The 16,771-nt window shown below is 36.6% G+C and overlaps 1 long non-coding RNA gene across 6 annotated transcripts in view; it reads right to left on the reverse strand.

Moving 5' to 3' along the window:
- LOC147571878 (uncharacterized) overlaps positions 1-16,771 on the reverse strand; it is a 256,853-nt gene that overhangs the window by 24,778 nt on the left and 215,304 nt on the right. The window contains exon 9 of one of the 6 annotated variants that reach the window (XR_015247017.1): positions 10,391-10,576. The exons of the other annotated variants lie outside the window; for them this stretch is intronic. This is a non-coding gene — a long non-coding RNA (uncharacterized LOC147571878). The remainder of the gene's footprint in view (positions 1-10,390; positions 10,577-16,771) is intronic. 6 annotated transcript variants of the gene reach the window in all.

The raw sequence follows: 16,771 nt of genomic DNA on the forward strand, positions 1-16,771 counted from the left end.
ACTCTGAAAATGTGTCATCAATATAATAAACACATTAATTTAATACTGGAAAACCTGAGTCACATAATGGAAGAAACCTGTGTCCCTAGGGCTTTGCTAATGTTTCTGTAGTAATTCTTGCAATTAATCTGTTTTTACACAGCTCTCTCCTCCACTGGACATGTGTTTTTTAAGGGAGGTGACTGTCTTACTCATCTCTGTATCATCAACATTTATTACAGTGCCCAGCTCATAATAAGTTTAGTAATTGTTTGTTAAATGAGTGAGTAAATATATTTCTAAAATGATTGCTGTGCCTCCAGTGACTTCCTGGCCCCTCCTCATCCCTGTTCTAGTATTTTTTTTTTTTTAGAATTCTCAGCTACTTCTCTGTTATATTTAGACAAGCAGCTTGTGGGAAAATTAAACCCCTCTTACAAAAAGTAGAAACTCCTGATAGAAATAATTTTTAAATGCCTTTTAAATCACAAAATTATAAGGCTTGAAGGAACATCACAAATCTTTCAAACATAGGGGTGCCTGGGTGGCTCAGTCAGTTAAGTGGCCGACTTCAGCTCAGCTGACGATCTCACCATTTGTGAGTTTGAGTCCCGCATCGGGCTCTGTGCTGACGGCTTAGAGCCTGGAGGCTGCTTCAGATTCTGTGTCTCCCTCTCTCTCTGCCCTTCTCCAGCTTGCACTGTCTCTCCCTCTCAAAAATAAATACACGTTAAAAAAATTTTAAAAAAACAACAAATCTTTCAAACATAAATATCAAGAAACTTCCCTAGCAATAAGGTGAAATTGGTATAGCTTTTTTACAAAGAATATGTGAGATACATTAAAAATGAATACTTACAAAAACATATGAACAATCATTACACAGGAGAAATGAACACACAAGGGATAAGCATATAGAAAACCTTTCGCATGGGTGTTGGTAGGGAGTGGACGAGGGGTAAAAGAGCTCTCAGGCCCTGTTTATAGGAGGACAGGCTGGTGCTGCCACTCTAAAGACCCAAATGGCATTAATGGCTTTATAGGCATATAACCCAATATCCTGAATGAATACCCCAAAGAAGTTCTTCCATAACAAAGGAGAAACGAAGAGAATTTAGCAGCGAGTCAGAGGCAATCTGAACATCCATCTGTTGGAGCATGAATAGGTAAAATATGATACACAGACCCCAGGAAATTTCGTATTGCAGTACAAGCTACAAATCAGATGTTCACACAGCAACAGTACTTATTGAGACACATGATACAAAATCACTTATGTAAATGAATCATATATGTACATGAAACAAATGATCTTTTTCAATAACATACACAATAAAAAACAAAGCAACCCACTTTAAATACATGATGATGGCAACCTATCATGGGAAGGGGTTAGGAATATGGAATAACAATAGTGATAACTGGGAACAAATAAGTTTAAAATAAGAGGGAGCCCACATGGCCCATAGATGACAAAGTTCCATGAACTAAGCAATGTGATCAACTCAAGCCCAATACAGGAGGTCCAACAGAAAAAATTAAATGAAAAGAAAATGTTAGAACTTGCTAGTAATAAAATTAAGGTAAATTAAAACCAAAATAATAAAAGATGTATTTCACTTGAACCAGCAGCTCCGTTTTTGTCATTATTCAGGATAAATAATGATCAGCACAGCTATTTAACTTTAATTCTGTAAGTATAATCCAATATAATTAAGCAAAAGAAAAATTAAAGGTGTAAAAATTAAAAATGTTGTATTTATTATTTTATTGTATATTTGAAAAACCAAAGAGAAACTGAAAAAGTTTTTTTCATTTTTTGTAGGTTTTTTTGGGATAATTAAAAAAATATATTTATTTTAGAGAGCACAAGAGCATGAACAGAGGAGAGGGGCAGAGGGAGAGAGAGAGAGAGAGAGAGAGAGAGAGAGAGAGAGAGAGAGAGAGAATCTTAAGTAGACTCCATGCTCAGCCCAGAGCCAAACATGGGGCTCAGTCCCATGACCCTGGGATGACTTGAGCTGAAATCAACAGTTGAACACTCAACAGACTGAGCCACCCAGGTGCCCCGGTAATTTTTTTATTACAAAGAACAAACAAATTTGCCAAGAAAACAGGGTGCACATTTCAAATCTATAAATTAGTAGCCCTTCAGTTGGAATCAACACTAGTTTGTGGGTATAAAGAAAAAAGACTCCATCCACAATGGAATGACAAAAACAAACTTACCATTAGTGTTTAAGATCTAGATAAAGAAAACAGTAACATTCTTCTGAGAGACAAAGAGAAAACGTGTTCAAATGACAAGGCATGCCATGATCCTGGATGGAGAAAACCTATGTCAATTCTTTCTAAATCAATCTATATGTGTAGTGTCATTTTACTGAATATACCAACAGACTTATTTGAGAAACAAAGAGCTGATTTCAAAGCCAATACGAATGAATAAATAATAACATCCAAGTAAATTCTAAAAAGGAAGAATATTGAGAAGGGACAACCCTTAATATTAAAATACTGTATAAAGCAAAATGATTTGGAAAGATCATAGATCATAGATCATAGCTACATGAATAGACACACCCGGGAAACAGAAAACAACTCAAATAAATGGTCCCAGATGTACACAGGGATTAAGTATAAGATAAAAGTGGCTTCAAATCAGTAAGGAATAGAAAGATTATTCAACAAATGGTACAGAATAACCAGATGGCTGTGTGAAAGAAAAGACTAGTTGGATCAACAGTATAATTTAAAAATGAAATTTAAGAGTACAAGAAAACATTGTAGTGATTTTTGATAAATAGTCTCTAAGTGGAAAAGGTCTTCCTAAATATGACCAAAAAAACAACAAACAAACAAACAAACAAAAAAAAACAAAAAAACCCACACCAGATGTAATGAAACAAAAAAAAAAATGTGAAAAATTGACAATGAAAAATTTTGGCATAGCAAAGCCCACAGTAGCCAAAATCAGAATTCTCAAGGGCAAAGTGAGAAAATATTTGCAATTTATATCTTAGGAAATGAGGACCCACTTCCCTAATATATAGTAAAAAAAACAAACAAACTCCCATAAACATTAAGAAAAAGATCAACAATCCAATAGAAAAATTAAAGGGATATTTCAAGAAAAAATAATAGCCCTTCAACATATGTAATTCTGTTCAAACTTTTAAGACAATAAATACAAATACAAATTACAGTGAGATACCGTTCCCACTCATCATATTAGGAAATACATTAAAAATGTGTTACTACATGGGTTGTGAAGAATGTGGGAACAGCCACTTTCCTACACTGATGGCGGGAATGTAAACTGGTGGCACCTCTAGGGAGGACAATTCATCAGTAGCTATCAAAATTACAACTGCCAAGTATTTTTGACACAGAAATACCACATCTACATATTCCTCTACAAATATACTTGCACAAGTATATTCACTGTCGCCGTATTTATAAGAGCAAACGATTGAAAACTATGTTTTTTCCAATACTCCACTGAAAATTTTTTCTCTTTATTGCCTTGGGCATGGTAACAATGTTGATTTTCAAGTTAGTCTCTGAATTTCTGGGACCCCTCTGGATCTGTGTTTATTTCCTATTGTTTCTGTTAATTTTTCTTTGGCTTTCTTGGTTGGTTTGGGTGGCTGGGACTTTCTATTTGTAAAACTGTTTCTAAAAATAATGGGAAGCCATCTGCGGTTCTATTCCAACAGAGAAGATTTACCTTTGCTTCCACCAAGAGCTATTAGCAATCTTGAATCATCTCAATCCAATTTCAGAATTAGGAAGATGTGATCAGTCCCCATGAGGGCTTGTCACTTGGGGTTCATTCATTCCTCAGGTTCATCCCTTTGCAGTCTCAGCCCAAAGTTGAGAGGTCACCTTGGAGTGTCCATAACTCCTTCTCGTCCCATGAGGTTGTCATGAAGTCCTCAGCATTTTTGTCATTCAGGTATAAAGCACCCTCAGAGGCTGGGCTCACTCACAGTCCTGGATTTCCATTCCCCTCAGTTCCTAACCAAGTAATTCCTGACTCTCTTTTTAACCCTCTACTATCTTCAGGTAGACATTTTTTTTTTTTTTTTTTTTTAACATTTAGCTAGCTTTTCTGGTTGTCCTAATGGTTATTTATTCCATATTATCTTTCATGATGACCAGGGACAAAATTCCAAAAAAAACCCATAGGTGTTCTTCAATCAATAAATTATGGTACATTTATACAACAGAATAAATTATTGCATATTTATGGGTAAATAACATTATGGTTAAATAACAAAAATGTTAAGTCAATTACGGTACATTTACACAAATACAATGCTATTTGGCTACAGAGACTTTTAGGTGCTGATATAGACGAATCTTCAAAATATATTGCTTAGTGAAAAAGCAAGGTACAAAGCAGTGGATGTGGTATGCTATCATACCATATCATATGCTAGAGGTATGCTATACCTCTAGAAGGAGTCAAAATAATTGAATACTTAGATTGTTTGGGGCCTAGAAAAATGTATAGCCAAGGCATGGAAGTGAGAAGAAAATTCTTCATTGTTTTTATCATTTTATACATTTGAATTTTGACACCGGTAATATATTATCTGTTTGATATAAAAGATAAAATAAACATCAAATGATAAAAAATGGGTAAAGCTATGTGCATGAACCTGTTTGTCGCCGCAGTACTTACAATAGCAAAAAATTAAGGCAAACTAAACGTTCGACTGTAAGAAAATAGTTATGTCGGGTGCCACTGATGGCATCTTCTGCAATGATATTAAAAATAAATAGGGAAGTTATGGAGAAGCCTGGATACACTACTTTTCTACTGCTGTGTGATAAATGAACACAAACTTAGTGGCATGAGACATCATTTATTCTCTCATAGTTGTAGAGATCAGAAGTCTCTTCCGATAAAGCTGGGTTCTCTGCTCAAGGCTTCACAAGGTTCAAATCGAGTTGTCAGGTGAGCTGAATTCTCATCCTAGAACTCTGCCTACCTCAATGGAAAATGCATTATCATTAAAGAAAGAAAAGAATGATGAGTCTTAAACATATGCAAAGATATTCAATCTTACTAGTAAGAGAAATTACACTGAAGTACACTTTTTATCAGTCAGACAAAAAGTTTTAAAAATTTGGTAACACGTTCAATTGGAAATGGTATATGGAGAGCATTGCTTTCTTACATTATTCTAACTTGTATTAAAATATTGTATACAGAAATATACATAAACTATGATAACAACCAGGTAAAAATAGGTGTGTGTGTGTGTGTGTGTGAAAGAGAAATAAAAGGGAGGGTACAAAAATGTTAATAGTCACACAAAAGAATTTGTGTCACTTAATTTTTCATTATTTTTGAGATTTTTAAGTAAGGTTATTATTTTCTTCTATCATTAAAATTGTATTTAAAAGGAAGAACAGTAACTTTTTCAGTCTGTTTTTACCACTGCACACACAAAAAAGAGTAGATTTATTGCAGTGTACCAGATCATTGCTATTTGCTGGTATTGCTGAGATTAGGACATAGGTCCCCAACTCTGGGTCCTCATGTGCTATGTTGTCCAGTCTCTTGCTGGAAAACTCCAGGCATACGAGACTATGACAATTATGGAATGCCTGTTATTTCCTGTGTGCTCACTACTTGCTAGGTACGTTTATGTGCAGTTAACCCTCATGACAATCCTATACGATAAGTATTATTTCATAGTGTCACTGGGTTTTTAATTGCAGCTCTGCTCCAGAAAAACTGAGGGACTTGGCAAGGATTCCACCCCTCCTCGCTCAGTTTCCTCCTTTATAAAATGGAACAAGAGTCATAAGAGTTGTAACTAAAATGAGCCAGATACCATTAATACCCTACCTGTATCCTCTCAGCACTTAACCAAACCCATGCATGCTTAGTTAGCTTCCAACTGGCAGCACCTATGACTTTTTACCTGAGGTTTTCCTCTGACCAGGAAACCCCTTCTATTCACATGTGGGAAAGTCTAGAAGCCTTCTACCTTCCTCCAACAGCTCTTAATCAAGGAATAACTGTGGAGTGCATACATAGTCCCTGAGCTACCTCAGCCCCTGGGCAAAATGACTGAAGTGCTTGTTCTATTCAATTTCCCATTGTTCTACTTACCCCCAGAGTAATCCCTTGACAATATACTTTCTTTTTCTTTCTTTCTTTCTTTCTTTCTTTCTTTCTTTCTTTCTTTCTTTCTTTCTTTCCCCTTTCTTCCCTTTTCTTTCTTTCTTTCTTTCTTTCTTTCTTTCTTTCTTTCTTTCTTTCTTTCTTTCCCCTTTCTTCCCTTTTCTTTCTTTCTTTCTTTCTTTCTTTCTTTCTTTCTTTCTTTCTTTCTTTCTTGTAGAAAGAATATTTAACATGAGATTTACCCTTTTAACAAGTGTTTGACTGTACAGTACAGTATTATTAACTATAGGCATGATGTTGTACAGCAGATTTCTAGAATTTATTCACCTTCCATAACTGAAACTTTATACCCATTAAACAACTCCCCATTTCCCCTTCTCTAAAGCCTTAGCAATCACCATTCTACTCTCTGTTTTCCATGGGCTTGGCTATTTTAGATATCTCATATAAGTAGAATGATAAAGTATTTGTCCTTCTAGGACTGGCTCATTTCACTTAGCATAACAACCTGTAGGTACATCTGTGTTGTAGCATATTTCAGGATTTTCTTCTTTTTTAAGTTAAGGCTGAATAATATTCCATTGTACATTATACCACATATTCTTTATTCATCTGTCAGTGGACATTTGGGTTGTTTCCACATCTTGACTATTCTGACTAGTGCTGCAGTGAACAAGACTTCAGTCAAGGTTTGATCAGGGCTGTGGTCTCATCTGAAGACTTGACTGGGAAAGGATCCACTTCCACACTCACAGTCTTGGAAAAATTCAATTTTCCAGCAGTTATTGGACTGAGGGCCTGTTTACAGCTGGCTATTGGCTAGAAACATTCCTGAATTCCTTGCCACATGCGCCTTCCCACTTGGCAGTATGCAAATTGAGAAGGCAATAGAGAGAATCTGCTAGCAAGATGGAAGTCAAAATTTTATGTCACCCAATTAAAGAAGTGACATCCTATAATTTTTTTTCTTATTCTAATGGTTACAAGTCACTAGGCAAGCCCACATTCAATGGGAAGGGATAGAAAGAGGGTGTGACTGCCAGGAGGCAGGGACCATTGGAAGACATACTGCAATATACCTGTCACACCAGTCAATTTTAGATCATTCTGATAGGAAGGAAAGAGCCTAGCTCTTTCACAAAACATTCTTTTTCTGTTTCTTTGAGGTATTCTTGCAATCTTAACAGGAGATTTCCCTCATGACATTAGCTTTTACTTAAGCAAATATATTCCAAGAATGTGATATAGCTCTAACATTCTAACATGTTATGGGTAACAATAAGAAGCCAGAAGGAAATCAAAGTTATTCATGAATAGCTGAATTGCAGAAAACCAGGAGAGTACATTCAATATTGGTGGACCAATATGGATACTGGATGTTGACAAACTTAAATCAACATATCTGCATTGAACATACTCTTTTGTATACAAAAGTAGAAACTTGAAATGTATTCGGAAAGAAATCAAATAGAATTAGACTTAAATGTATATATTTCAGTCATCTTTGCTGATATCGTTCATGCTTTCACTTTTAGCAAGAGCCATTATGCTTCTGCTTACAAATGTGATGAAGAAGAACTTGTTCCTTAAAGTAGAAATAAAAATGACTATAAAAATCAGAGTCCATGCTATTATTACTCACTCCTGACAGAGGTGTGCTTACAGAGTACAAAGGGCTGCCTTCCCTCTAATCTGAGGGGATGTTCCAGCCCACCAAATGAAAAATAAAGCTACCTTCAACGGCAGCCAAGGAGTTAAGAAGCTGGGTATGAAATTGTGTCTCCCTCATTACCTGCAATGCATGGCTGAAATCATTTGAAGTAACGCCTGGAAATCTCTACTAAAACAATCACAAGGTGGGTTGGGAGTTTATGCCTTTTGACCAGGTCCACAGCCCACATTTGCCACAGAGAATTTTAATTGATATTATTCTAGAGAAGAATTCCTATGCTAGTATTAAATCAGGAAAAAAAACAATTGAACGCTGCATTATTCATCTTTCCAGCATAAATGAAAATAGAATGGATTTAGAGTAAAAAACTACTTTTCAGCAAGGAGAGGGCTTCTAAGTAACCAGACTATCAACTACAAGGATTGGGCCCAATATTACAAAAATATATGTGACAAATGAATAAAAATGTTATTTCTTTTCTGTTTTTCTAACAACTGCACTCAGATATCTGTAGGCTTTTTGAGGAGTTGTTGACTTTTTTTTTTTAAAGTTTATTTATTTATTGTGTGAGAGAGAGAGAGAGAGAGAGCGTGGGAGGGGCAGAGAGAGAGGGAGAGAGAGAGAATCTCAAGCAGGCTCTGCACCATCAGTGCAGAGCCCAATACAGGGTTCAAACTCATGAATCCTGAGGTCATGACTCAAATGGAAGCCTGATGCTCAACCAACTGAGCCACACAGGCTTCCCTAAAAATGTTATCTCTAAATCACTTTTTCCATAGCACAAATAAGGCAACTGCCTTTTCTTTGTACTATCTATGATTCCAAAACATTGCTTTTATCTTTTTATTTTTTAATTTCTTTAGAAAGAGAGAGTGAGCACATGTGCAAACACAAGTGGGGGAGGGACAGAGGGAAAGAGGGAGAGAATCCTAAGCAGGTTCCATGCTCAGCTCAGAGCCCAAAATGGGGCTGAATCTCATGACAGTGAGATCATGACCTGAGCTGAAACCAAGAGTCTGATGCTTAACTGATTGAGCCACTCAGGCACCCCTCCTTTTATTTTTATAAGTTTTGAATAAAAATTGTCAGGAGTGCTTGGGTGGTTCAGTCAGTTAAGTGTCGACTTCAGCTCAGGTCATGATCTGACCTGAGTTTGAGCCCCACATCAGTCTCTATGCTGACAGCTCAGAGCCTGGAGCCCACTTCAGATTCTGTGTCTCCCTCTCTCTCTCTCTCTGCCCCTCCCTGGCTTGCTCTCTCTCTCAAAATTAAATAAACACTAAAAAAGAGAAAAAAGAATAAAAATTATCAAGCCATTGAGTATACATCTATATGTATATGTATATCTATAGAGACAGATCATCTTACTGAAAGTTTTAACTAGTACCATTGTATATTATATGTCTTTGTGACCTGTCTCCAACTTTGTCTTTATGTTTTTATTGTGTCCTTCCAGGCAAAGTGGAGAGCTAAAAGTGACCCTGAATCCAGAATGTAATTATTCATATACGTAAGATTTCTTTTCTTCTTAGAATTTATCAGAGAAGTTATCTTTGCCAATGAAGATAAGAAACCATTTACATTTTCAAAAATGTAAAAGGCAAGGGGATTTGACATTTATTGAGCACCTAGTATGTGCCAACCTTTTTTTGATGTATATCCTTTCATTGAATGATCAGTCCTACGAGGAAGTACTGTTATCCCAACACGATAAATGAGAAAACAGAAGCTGAGAAGACACAGAAGGAAGAAAATGAACATTTGTTGAGCAAGTGAAACTAACATGAGGTGCACTCTATATTTATACACTCATTTAAATTTTCCATATGCATACCCATGTTATGGTTAAAAAAACCTGGGCTCAGAGTTGTTTAATAATTTACACAATATCATACACATAGTAAGCAATTAAGTTGAACTAGAACTTGAGTGGATCTGATTCCTCATATTTTTCCCAATTATATCAAAATACTCCAGCATAAAATCCTTTAAATGTAGCCGCTAGCAGAGGCACTGAAAAATTTAGATGGCTTCCTCCTAGCTTATGAGGGAAAGGTTGCTATTTATAAAACTGTTGTGTTTCCCACCAGGGAAAGGCATCTGGGAACATTTCCAGAATTAAATTCATCCATAATTAAATAAATAAAATTAATAAGAGTAAATATTAGAAGCATCTTTCTTGGCTCAATTGCACATTCCAGTACAGGTACAGTCCCCAAATCTACTCTATTATAATTTCTTTGCCTTCTTTTTTCTTCCTACTAAAATTGTTGAACATTTATTCCTTCATTTGTTTTGTTTTTAACTCACCCATCTCCTGCTCTAGATTAAGAGTTCCTTGGAGTCAGGTACCTTGGTATATCTTAGACATCTAATACTGGCAATGACTGAATAAACAAATGAATTAATTAATAAACAAACAAGAAACAACAGGATACCAAGCCAAACTCATTACGTAGCTCTACTAAGCTTTGGAATAGTCTACAATATGGCACTCCCATTGAAGGTGATGTGATACCTCCAGGCCTTTTCAAGTTGTAGATTTAGCCTGGCAAGTGCTTAGGCAGGATTCAGTTTACTTGAGTAGTACCCACCTCTGTCCCAGCACCATTCAAGATGCTCCGTTCTCAGTCGCTGAGAGACTATAGTCCCTCTGACTCTATGGTTCTCTAGGGCATACTTCTCCAACTTCTCCTCATTCCTCTATTCCAAATACATAATTTTGTTTTGATGTTTGCAAAAATGTTAAACGTAGGCTTTCCTTTTGCTTAATAGAATGCCTACAGGAAATGGGGTAGAGGTTAAGAGCATGTCAGGTCAGACTAAACAGGTTCAAGACTAACTATCATTTATTTATTAGCATGTGACCTTCAAAAAGCAGTATATCTAAGTTTCCGCTTCTCATGAGTAGATGGGGATAATACGAGTACCTACCTCCAAGGATTACTGTGGACATAATATGAGATGATGAACCAAATGCAGTGAGCATGACTCCTGACATATTAATGTTTTAATAAACAGAATGAGAATACAAAAGTGTCTTTTTTCTTTGGCTGTCTGGTTTATAAGTACTTAGGAATTAAAACCAAGAGAAAAGAGAAATCCCCTTTATCTTCCAAAAAAAAGTATTAATTGTGTAGTCTGGTTGCAAGGACAGGAATACCTATGGTTTGGCCCACCTTTAAATCCTGTGCCCATCCTGACACTGAGGCTGAGTGCTTTGGTTGGTGATGTAGGTGTTGGGACCTCCTCAAGGGTCTGGGGTGGGTAAGAGGGTGGAGAGGGGAGTGCTGTCTTACCCAAACCACATGGAGGCACTCACTAAGGGAAAACCAGACCAGAAAGAGCCTTAAAAGCTGCTCTGCATCCCTACAGGACTAAACTAACCAGGAATAACCAACACAAGATGATGAAACCTTCAAATACCTGTTTTCTCATATTTAAAACCAAAATATTAAGATAAAAAAGAGAGACAATCCAATTCAAGGCCTGTTCTGATTTAATTTAATGGCCCCACAAAGGAATTTTTGCCGTAGAGGTTACAGAGTTGGGTCTAAGCAGTGTTACTGCAACGGACATATCCAGATATCCAAGTAGGTTAATAAGGCTTTTCTTTAATTGCCAATTTAGCTAAGAAAGAATTTCCTTGTAAGGACTCTTTCTACCATCTCCCATAAACTACCTAGATGCTTACTTCAAATTTCCACTTTGCCTATAGAGTCACACAGCCTTGAAAGGCATAGCTCCCCAAATTCACGCTAATACTTGCCCCTACAGGAAGTATGCAAATAAAAGGATCAATTTTCTTCTCTATGTGTCTGTTCTTATTATATTTCAATATGACCACATGTATTCCCTTGTTGGAGTAAAGAATAAGTAACAAAATTCAGAGAGACATAAATTGCCAATACATCCTAATGTAGCTTTGTTCTAGAAGTTGTTACAAAAGTAAAAGTCATATTGATGCCAAGCTCCATAGTACTTAAATCAGGCCATTTAACAGTCTGAGAATCATTTACCCATGAGTGGTAGTGGTGGTGGTGTTGTGTAAGTGTGTCAGTGCACCTGTATTTGTGTTTCCCTTATTCTCTCCCCTCACATTTCTCCTTACAAGAAATTTCTTCTCTCTATGATCCTATACCACTCAAGCCATCAAACATGGTGGAATGAACACAATACTTAGAAAATGTAACTTTGTTTCTTGAATAGAATATCAGACATACAAGCAATTTTTTAATATGTTCACGTGAAAAGAGAAATAAGTAAATGTAGAAGGTAATTATGGAGGTCACAGAAAGTTTCTTTTCTCCTTTTGTTTTTAAATGAAACGTTCCTTTTCTGGTTACAAAGTACAAGAAAATTCTGGGAATATATTGGGATGACCATTAAAACAGGATACGAAATATGAAAATCTCAAGTAATAAATAACAAACACAAATAGATGGTCTGCCAGTTTGTCAACCTCGAAGCCAAGCATTATAGTCTGGGATCTAAAATGAATAAAGAGGTCATAGAAAATGATACTGAGCCACACATACAAAGAAATCTCACTGAATTCTATTGTATTCTTAAGACATGGATATTTGTGTGGGTAGTGCATACACTGAAACATCACTTTTATTTAGTACCACCAATTTTGGAGGAGTACAGCACAAGAAATGAAAACCTGGAACCAATTAGAGATGTTCCCAGTTCTGGGTCGAGCCTGTTTTCCCTGGAGGTTCTACAAGCCTACAGCCAACATTACTTTTATCAAATAAAACAATGGTTTCACAAAATGAAAAGATCACTGGATATTGTAGACTACCTTTGGAAAAGGGTCTTATGAAAACATATCTCAATCATTTTACTTGACAGGGCAACTCCATTATTAAAAGTGTATCTATCTTTCAACAAATCTTGATTCATATCGGTAGCTTCCTTCCTAGTTCCAAAAGAGAATACTATCACCATGTGTTTACCATAGTAGAAAGGCTCTTATCATTGTATTATAAGTGGCCTGCTTCCTTAAAATTTGATCTTATTCCTTTCTTAAAGTCTAACTTAATATAATAATGTAATAGAATGTAACATAATGAATATAATATAATATAATATAATATAATATGTACCTATTACATAATACAATGTAACATGTTTATATTTAAATTATTTAGATTATGTTTACTGTTATTCATATATTTATTTAACAGATAATACTTATATCTTATAATAATATAATTTATGAAATATATAACATAATATAATCTATATTACTTACCTAATATGTAGTTATATATATTAAAACATATATTATATAAGTATCTATATATACATGCTTAATTATACCATTATGGGATGGACTGGAAATAGGGTTGAAAAAGAGTTCCCACTGAGATGTAATTCAGTGGGGTCATGGATTAAGACATCGCAGTTTTAGTAATTCCCCAATCACCAGTATCTCATTCACAAAGCCTATTGCTTATAAATCTACCTCAGTTATCATCTTCTCTGAAGACACTTCCATGCCCATACTCTTACCACCAGAAAGATAGAGCTACTTTAAAAAATTCCACCAATATTTTGCACAACGAAGTAAAATGCCAATGAACATAACAGATAATTGCAGTCTTCCGTCAGCCATCTTGTACAAATTCTTATGATTACACTTGTCACATTGCACTGTAGTTGTTTATTTAATGCCAGTCTACACAGTGGGACTCTGACTTACCTGGGCATAAAGCCACATTCTACTCATTTTTGTATCCAGTGGCAGATACTGCCTGAACCAGGCCGCCATTACTGAGCCAATGCACCTATCTCTCAGCTGCTGGCAGTCTCAGCTGCTGATGGCCCATAGCAATCTTTCTCCAGACGGTTCTCTTTGGCCAATAGGAGCCCAGAAATGCCCAAGAGGAGAGCCCTCATCAAAGGACTGGATGATTGAAGGATACATGGGCCAACCTCTTGATTCAAGGTGGGAGGAGTCTGTGGTATTTTTCATGCCCTGCAGTTCCCGTGGAGATCAGGGCTAGAGACTGCTGAACCCACATGCCTGCCTAGCTTTCTCCCCTTTCAGATCTGCTTCCTTCATTTCCTTCCAGGCTTCTCCTGGAAACACCTCATCAACTAATCACTCACACAAAAACCCCCATGTCAGACTATGCTTTTAGGAAATCTGACCTGAGACAGTGCGCAGTGATTTCTGTGACAAATGGTCTTTTCCTCCTATTAAACTCTGAGATCCATAAGAACAGAAAAGATGATTTATTCACCTCTTCATATCCAGTCCCTAATTCAGTGCTGATAGTAAACACTCAAAAAAAGTTTATAAATTTGAATTTATGTGAGTATATTTACCTCATTCCTTATTCTTTTCTTGGATTGAATAGATAAATCCTAGGAAAAGAGAGCCATGGGTTTAAGGATTATAATTGCCATTATCATTTAATACCAACCTTTCTCTAAGACCTAATGAATACGAATTGTCAGGAGAAGTAGTAAGTTCTGAAATGAGGGTGGTGGTAAAGATACCCCTCCTCCCAATTCTATCTTATAGTAATATACATAATTAAACAGTATCTCATTAAATGGATAGATTCATTAACAGTAGCTAATGGCCATATATCAAACTGAATTTTCTTTTGTTTTCTTTTTCAGCTTCCCATGAGAACATTTTCCCATTCCTCACTTTCATCTTACTCCCATATTAAATCAGAATTAGGTTGGTAAATACAAAGCCAACTCTAGGAAGTAAAGATTTCTCAGTTGCATTTTCTCAGTTCCAACACAATATATCACCAGAGATTAAAACAAATATGGGGCTCTGGTCTCTACTGTATCTCTTGGAAATGGTCCTATTTCTCTTCACTATGGAAGATAGATCAGATTTCACCAAATGAATTAACAAAATCATTTAGAAGGACAAGAACTCCAACATTAATAAAAAACATGTATATATCTAAATTAATCCAAAGGCACAAGTTTCTCCATCAGTGTTTCTGCTTAGACCTATGTCTTACTGAGAAAGTGGCAGAATTGCCATGGGCAGAAAATAGAACAATACTCTCAACGTTCTAATTATAATTCCTGTTACTAACTGATTGCCTCAAAGTCTGGCCAAGAAAGCATAAAAATAATTGACTCTTCACCAATACATTTTGTTTTGAGGTAGACATAGCTTTCTGATGAGAAAAGGCTCATTAGGTTTCTATTACTCAAACTTGTGTCCAATAGACAAGATCCAATTCTTAACACAATGACAAAAAATGACTCAAATACCATCTCTAAGCGGATTAACTCCTTGGGAACATTGGTATTTGGTCAGCTCTTCTGCAAACCTCCAGCTATCAACTGTATCTCAATTACAGAGCTATGAACAAAACACGTGAGATGAGGTGGGGCAGGGGAGGCATGAGAAGGGCACAGGAATTCTAAACAAAATTGGTCTTCAATATTGAATCAGCTGCCATTGCACCCAAGCGTGGGGCTGGATATGTTACGTTATCTCATCTACTCTTTACTATAACCCTGACAGGGCTGTATTTTTATCTTCATTTTATAAGTGATAAAAGTTGGCTTTACAGAGACCAGATAGCTTTTACAAGTCACATGGCTATTAAGTAGCACAGCTGGAATTCAAACCAGGGACTATCTCTTCCAAAGCCATCATCTTTTTTATTTTTTTTTAAATCATGTTTTAGATTTTTTTCCCCACATTTTATTTATTTTTGAGAGACAGAGAGAGACAGAGCATGAGCAGGGGAAGAGCAGAGAGAGAGGGAGACACAGAATCTGAAGCAGGCTCCAGGCTCTGAGCTGTCAGCACAGAGCCCGATGTGGGGCTCGAACCCACGAACCATGAGATCATGACCGGAGCCAAAGTCAGTTGCTTAACTGACTGAGCCACACAGGCGCCCCAAGCCCATCATCTTTTGACTTTATCACTCTTTATCCAGTTAGCTAGTATTCACTCAAGGTTTATTTTTCACTGAGCTCTTAAATATCCACATCTCTGTGACATGGGGGAGAAAACACTTTTGCGGACTTTCTTTATGACACCAGTACAACATTATACCCTTTTGATATATGACTTACTAACAAACAACTAGTGAATGATTTGTTCTAAGAAGCAATTCTATATCCTGAGTAAGACTAGGTGCAGTCTTCTTTAAAGTTATCAAAATGCATTAGTGACATGCGGTGGATGCTTTGAGGGCATGCTAAGGCTTTGGAATATGTCAGCAAATGAAGACAAATGAAGGTAATACTGGGTGTCCCCAATTTTGTGGATAAATGCCCAGAGCAGACATAGGCATGTTCATAATTCCATGGCCCCCAAAGCCCTGGGGAAGTTCCAAAATGGTGCCTGATCTCCTGAGTCAGAAAAAAAGGGACTGAGGCTGGGTTCTATTCTAGAGGGAGATGGGGAGAAACCTGGGCTGCCACCCTCTGTTCTCTTTGTGAAGTGGTGTATGAAGTATCTGCTCTGAGTGAAGGATGTGAGACAAGGATGAGAGAACTTAGAGAGTTCTGGCAGAGGTTAAATGGCTTGGATTCACTGTCTTGGGGAATGAGAGAAAGGCTGACTGATGATGGTGGGACTATAATGTAAGCTCCATGAGATCAAGGAATTTTTCTCCTGGCTATCTCCTTGCTGTTTGCATATAGTAGATCTCAATATATATTTGTGGAATGAGCAAACTTGAAAGTATTTTTTTATGTTTATTTATTTTTCAGAAAGAGAAATACAGGGCATGAGCAGGGGAGGGGCTGAGAGAGAGGGAGACACAGAGTCTGAAGTAGGCTCTAGGCTCTGAGCTGGACACTGGGCTCTAACTCATGAATGGTGAGATCAGGATCTGAGCCAAAGTTGGATGCTTAATTGACTGAGCCACCCAAGTGCCCTGGAAGAAATTCTTGAATTGATTTTATACATCACAGTATCCACAATATAATTTTAGAAATAAATTAAATTCCATTAATAGTATGAAATT

Source organism: Puma concolor, chromosome F2 (assembly GCF_028749965.1).
Source record: "Puma concolor isolate L17-30 chromosome F2, mPumCon1.1.hap2, whole genome shotgun sequence".
Lineage (NCBI taxonomy): Eukaryota > Metazoa > Chordata > Mammalia > Carnivora > Felidae > Puma > Puma concolor.